Below are 6615 nucleotides of genomic sequence, written 5' to 3'. Positions count from 1 at the left end.
AGAGATTGTTACCTCCTCATAATGAAACACTTTGCCTAGAGAAGGGTAAATCTCTTTCTCTGGGGTTTTGAAGGAGAAATTGGGTTTTGATTTTAGGGACTCGTGAGTAGACTAGAGAGTGATTGAATTTGAAATGGAATCAGATAACTTATTAAACACAACTGGGGCAGATAGAGCTTCAAACTACGAATTCAGCATGATCCCAGACTCTATCTCAGACAGGTTGATGAAGATTCAGCTTGGCATTAAACTCACTCTCTGATTAAGCCTATCACCGCGGATCACTCCTAAGAGCAGTTCCTATGGGATGAACAAACTCAGAGTTTGTTCATTTTAAACATGAAAAATGGATGTTCAAATCATCAAATATGTTGTTTTGAACATTGAGTCAGAACATCCAGCGCGCGTCTGCAGTAAAGTCGGGCAATCGTGTCATAGACGCGGAGTTGGAAGGAAGATCGCTGGAATTGGAGGGAAGATCGATGGAGTTAAAAGGAAGATCACCCCTGACATATTCTCTCTCCAAAACTTGATTCTTATAATTATGGTTTTTTTTTTTATTATTTATTTTATTAGTTAAATAATCGGTGGGACCAAACTCTTATTAGTTTATATAAATAAAATCATTAGTGGGACCCAACTCTTATTAGTTTATGTTAATAAAATCAATAGTAGGACCCTAAAATATTAAATTTGTTCATTTTGATTTGTTTCCCATGATGGAGAATACAGTTTGTTCATCAATGATGGAGAATGCAGTTTGTTCATCCACGTGGCTCAACAAATTTTTATTTTTGTTCATTGGCATAAGAATTGCTCTAACAACTAAACTTTACAATATGTTGGCATCCCAAATGACTAAATGGTTTCTGACTCAATCTCTGTACATAGTTGATTATTGTCAGTCAATTGAACAACTCCCAAAATAGACAACTCCGAATCATTCGCGAACTTACTAACTAGGCAAGGAACAAGGAAACTTGTATATCATCTGACAAATAGACGAGTTTTCTATACAGCTATATTCACAGATTGACAACTAAGAACACTCACAGCCACAAGAGCAAATATCTCAAAATAAAATAAATGTAAGAGCCAGTTTCAGTAATAAATTATTGTGTCTCAAAAAGAAAAGAGATTGAATGCTTCACATTTTCAGGAAAAATCCCTTGCTATCTAATCTCAAAATGCTTAAAATTTGAATAAAGGTTTATATCATTACACTGACCTAGAGATCTCTTACTTCCTTTTGCAGCTTCTTCAGTTTGTCAGTGTTTCCTGTCTCCTCACTTCAACTTGCTCTTTCACCAGATTCCATTGTTTTAGCATCCTTTTCTCCTAATGCCTTTAGTGAAACTAAAGTATTCTTCTGAGGGATTGCACCATCAATAGACTCGCCAAAATCCCCAACCATTTTGGCAGATGATGCTTTTGGATCGTAACCATCAATTTTGTGATGGTCATAGCATAGAAACCTACCACTCTGTGTGTACCCAAATGGCGGTGACATGTAAGTATGAAAACTGAACTCTTTACTCCAGCACAAGTCATTACAATTATCTTTATTCTTCTTCAACAACCATATTTCACTACAAAAGTCTGTTAGAATAAGTAGCACTTATAAAATGGCCTAAAACCCCTACAAAAATAGGATATCTAAAAAAACAGCTTCTGTTAGACAAGGCAGTGATGGAAGTTTGCTAAACTTTTCATCAGTCAAATGGAGAGCGAAAATGTTTCCTGAATCATCCTCCCAGTGAAGAGCTCCATTTGCAAACGCACCAGCAGATCTTCTATTAACTTTTCATCAGTCAAACTGATGCCTAATGCAATTTGGTGGTCCAGAGCCACTCATTTGTTGGCTTCAAACTCAGTTTAGCCGGAATACAGCAACATTGTTTCAAACTCATACAAAGATTATCCCGGAACTGAAAAACTGTACAACTTGTTTAGCTTCTGAAATCTGGTGATGTAATTGCCAAGCAATATGTTATTCTCCATCAGTTCCTGCACTCGACACTGATTTAGAGTCCAGTCTGAATGAAAAAAAAAAACTGATTTAGGTTGTGTGCAACACTGCCAGGTGCTATCGCTGCTTTATTTCTACTGATATTCCAACAACTTCCATCTAATTACCTCTACCCCCACCTGCACGGTTTGTTGTAAGAAGTTGAATTTAGTCTTACCCTTACCTGATCAAACATACATACAAAGATAGATATAAATACACTAGTCTCTTCTCAGCGCTGTTACATATATCCTCATAATGCTTGCACATAGAACTAGAACAGGTAAGACATCAGTGACCATTTCCGTGTGTAGGTACTACATTAACATAGATTTGACCAGTAGCGGATTGTTGCTTACCATTCTCATCTAACTCCGGTTGTCCCCTCATTTGTGCCTGCACTAGAACAAGTATTGGTAAGTATTAGCATCCAAAAATATGTGCCAGAAACTCCTGACACTTGTAAAATTACCACATCAGCTACTTACCATGTAACCTTCTGAAATCTGGTCCTTGGCCTTAATGGTTTTCTTCTAAAAATCATGCACACCAATTACAATTATTTGTCTATGCTTAATATTAAACGAAAGCATGCGTGAAGCTTTACTGATGCACCATGTAGTGCTGATTAGTATTTCAACAGGTTCCACTGCAGCCAGAACAGGATTCATGCACCCCAATTCTGATATTTTGAACATATGTATCATTAAAATTGTCTTCACAATCTCATATGAAACCTACAAACAAGAAAAACAAATTTAGGATTCTGAGATTTTGGTCTTAACTGAAATATATATGGAACATAAAGAAACTCAAAGGCAATACACAGAAGAGTAAACTAATAACAATGATTTATGATGAGTAAGAACCAAGCTTAATAGAAAAACTTACCACTGGAATGCATCCCTTCACATAGTTTAGACTATCGAATTTCTTCCAAATTAACTACCCAATTTAGGAACTTTGTGCCTCTATCCTCCAGTCCATCAATACTCAGCTAATTCACTGTCGATCTAGAATTCGTCACACAGAAGCACTCTCTACCTTTTTAGTGAACCGAAAGTCGATTTTCTTAATTTAGAGAAGAAATTGAGCAATACAAACCAATCACCTCCCCATCCCCACCTAGTGTCAATTAAAGCCGTAACCAGTAGTAGACAGCTAGAAGAATTAGTCTATAGCATACCATAAAACGAACTGCAAACAGTTCAAAATTTGACTGAAACCAGAAGGTTAAACACATCAAAAAACTAAAATAAGCAGTCTGTTATCTGACTGAAACCTTGATCGATAAAACACGAATGCTACCTCCCGCAGTTCACACAGTTTTTTTAAAAGAGAATAAAGTTTCATACTCCCATCCCCATCTATTAAGGCCAATGAACAAATTTCCAGGTAATTATCTTAGATCTATAGTCTAGCTTGACACTATTTCCAAATGACTAAATGGCTTCTGACTCAACCTCAACCTTCAGCCGTGAAGTGCATGGTTGATATGTTGTAGCCAATTGAACAAACCCAAAAGATAAGGAACAAGGAAACTTGTACATCATTTGACAAATAGTCGAGTTTTCGATACAGCTACATTCACGGATTGAAACAACTAAGATGCACGAACCACAAGAGCAAATACCTCAAAAAAAAAAAAAAATGCAAGAGCCAGTTTCAGTTATAAGTTATTATGTCTCAAAGAAAAGGGATTGAATATTCACATTTCCGAGCTCTAGTCTGAGTGCTTTATACATTTTTGCCCACAAATCACTACAAAACCAGCCTAGAAAAAATATAGAAAGTAGACACATATTTCGAGTACATACAAATACTTGTTGTTACCGAGACCAACCACATCTTCTGAGTCTTCTTTCTCTGCATGCCCCACATAAGTTTCTGAGCTAAGTGATACTAGGCTCTCCACAAAAACATAACTACCCACAGAGTTAACCTCTGACTCCTTGAACTCAAGAATTCTACTAGAATCACGCTCTCGATCATATGATATCTCGAAAATCACACACTAAATCTCTAAATGACAACATTAAGCAAAAATAATCTGAGAACTAAGAACCAAACAGATTTCTTAGAAGGCTAGAGGCATTAGACCACTGAGAGAGCTCTCAGTTTCACACAATATTTTCTGCATATACTACTCAGACTCTGTTTTTTATTTCATATAAAGGAAATAACTATACTAAAGTTTGCATCCTCCATTAGCTCTAACAAAAGTAAATCACAAACTGCAGTAAACATAACAAGAGTAATGCATACATGATGTAATATTATCATTCACCACATATTGTCAATTAATTAGATTCAGGAAAGATCTCTTGCTATCTAATCTCAAAATGCTTAAAATTTGAATGAAGGTTTATTATCATAACACTTGCTAGTGTTGTGATACCATAAGGATTCTAAGCTTGATCGTATGGGCATCAGAATACCACTATGTTCTGGTGTTTCTAGTACCTGTGCAGTTGTTGTAAGAAGTTAGATGTAGTCTTATCCTTATCTGATCCTAAAGACAGATATCAATACACTAGTCTCTTTTCAATGCTGTTAATCACCAACATATATTCTCATAATGCTTTCACATAGAACTAGAACAGGTCAGTGACATTTCCTTCAGCTCTTACAAGTTTATGTCCATGTGTAGGTAATACATTCACATAGATTTCACCAGTATTGGATTGTTTCTTACCATTCTCATCTAACCCAGCTTGTTCCCTCATTTGTGCCAGCACTGATAGAAAAAGTATGCGCCAAAAACTCGACACTTTAAAATTATTACACCAGCTACTTAGTATGTATCCTTCTGAATTCTGGTCCTTGGCCTTACTGGTTTTCTTCTAAAATCATGGACACCAATTACAATTATTCGTCAATGCTTGTTATGAAACGGAAGCATGCGTGAAGCTTTACTGATGCACCATATAGTGCTGACTAGTATTTCAACAGGTTGCGCTGCAGCCAGAATAGAATTGTTCATTCATGCTCCCCAATTCTGATAGTTTGAACATATGTATCATTATAATTCTCTTCACACTCTCCTATGAAACCTAATAACAAGACAAACAAAATTTAGGATTATGAGATTTTGGTCTTAATTGAATTAATATGGAACTTAAAGAAACTAAAAGGCAATAAACTAATAATAATGATTTATAATGAGTATGAATCAAGATTAATAGAAACACTTACCAGTGGAATACATCTCTTCACATAATTTAGACGTTCTGCTTTCTTCCAGATTAACCATCACTCTTTTTCAATAACTCTTTCAGACCAACATGGACGGCCACCTGATACCCTATTCAACTCTGTCATACCAAAAGGGACAGAAAGCTAAGTCAATTAATACACGGCGGATTTCCTTTCAATCTGAAATATGCTCACACGAAAGCAGGTCTCTGCCTTTCTAGTGAACTGAAACCCATTTTTCTTCAATTCAGAGAAGACCTAGATCGTCCTGAAAATATAGAGGTAACCTAATTATATTACTGAAATCCTAGCATATATTCATTGAATCGGTATGGGACATAAAACTCAGAAGATAATAAACAGAAGAAAACTTACCTAATACTGAGAGTAGATATGATAATGCTGTGTTTCTGTGTTATGAATGAAGGTTCCTCCACCAGAATCCCATATAAAACCAGTACTAGTACTACATCTTGAAGCCATCACTAACTTACTGCTCGTTACTTTTAAGAGGTTTTGATTTAACGGAAGAGCGAAAATGAGGTTTCTCGGTTAGGGTTTTGATTTGGGGATGATAAAATGAGATCTAGGAACTGGAACTTGGGGAATGATATTTGTATATATTAGGGTAGACCGTTTTTTTTTTTGGGTACTACTCAAAAACGTGGAGGACTACTTTGTGATAGGAATGTCTACCCCATACTTATAAGGGGTGTCTTAAAGTGTGGAAATGACTAACCTACCATTCATCTATATATATATATATATATAATCACCTCCTCCCATCACCACCACCTATATATATATAACCACCTCCTCCCATCACCACCGCCGCTCACCACCACCAACCACCAACCACCACCGACCACCTCAAATCACCACCACCGCCACCTCTATATATAGCTTAATTTAAATCATTAACAAAACAAAATCAAAATTATAACAAATCCATTACTTTTCATTCATTTTCCATTGAAAAAATGAGAAGTAATCATCAAAATGAGTTGAAAATAGAAGTTAGAGAGAGAAGTTCGGCTGGGAATTATGTGAAAAATTTGTCGAACTAGCCGAAATCAACTTTAGTTGAGGTTTTTGTTTTCAGAGAAAAATTCGGTTACGTCGAGAAAAAAAATGTCCAAGCCGAATTTATTGTTCGGTTACGTCGCAAAAAGTTCGGTTACATCGAAAAAAGTTCGGTTATGCCACAAAAAAGTTCGGTTACATTGCAAATTTTTCTCCTAAACGAACTTTTCTGAAAAACCTGCATATTGAGTTCGGACACGTCGTAATTTTTTTTCCTAGACGAACTCCTAGTACGGTTACATCGCAATTTTCTTCTCCTAACGAACTTTTCTCTGAAAGAAAAAACTCCATTAAAGCTGATTTCGGCTACCTGTGTTTTCAGAAATTTT

The 6615-nt window shown here is 36.0% G+C and overlaps 1 long non-coding RNA gene across 8 annotated transcripts; it reads right to left on the bottom strand.

Annotated features, from left to right (window-relative positions):
• Positions 1-1511: 1511 nt before the first annotated feature.
• Positions 1512-5778, bottom strand: LOC113303852. 8 transcript variants are annotated; one of them, XR_003337800.1, is made up of 7 exons: positions 5579-5778; positions 5204-5471; positions 2900-5061; positions 2497-2745; positions 2368-2404; positions 2137-2192; positions 1512-2036 (listed from the first exon to the last, which is right to left on the bottom strand). It is a non-coding gene; the product is annotated as an uncharacterized LOC113303852 (long non-coding RNA). The 8 variants fall into 8 exon arrangements; XR_003337799.1 differs by having other exon boundaries at positions 1512-2148; positions 2900-3133; positions 4704-5061; XR_003337803.1 differs by having other exon boundaries at positions 1512-2148; positions 2368-2409.
• Positions 5779-6615: the final 837 nt, after the last annotated feature.

Source organism: Papaver somniferum, chromosome 8, assembly GCF_003573695.1.
Source record: "Papaver somniferum cultivar HN1 chromosome 8, ASM357369v1, whole genome shotgun sequence".
NCBI lineage: Eukaryota > Viridiplantae > Streptophyta > Magnoliopsida > Ranunculales > Papaveraceae > Papaver > Papaver somniferum.
The sequence above is the reverse complement of the archived record's forward strand: the minus strand, read 5'-3'. Positions and strand labels throughout refer to the sequence as shown.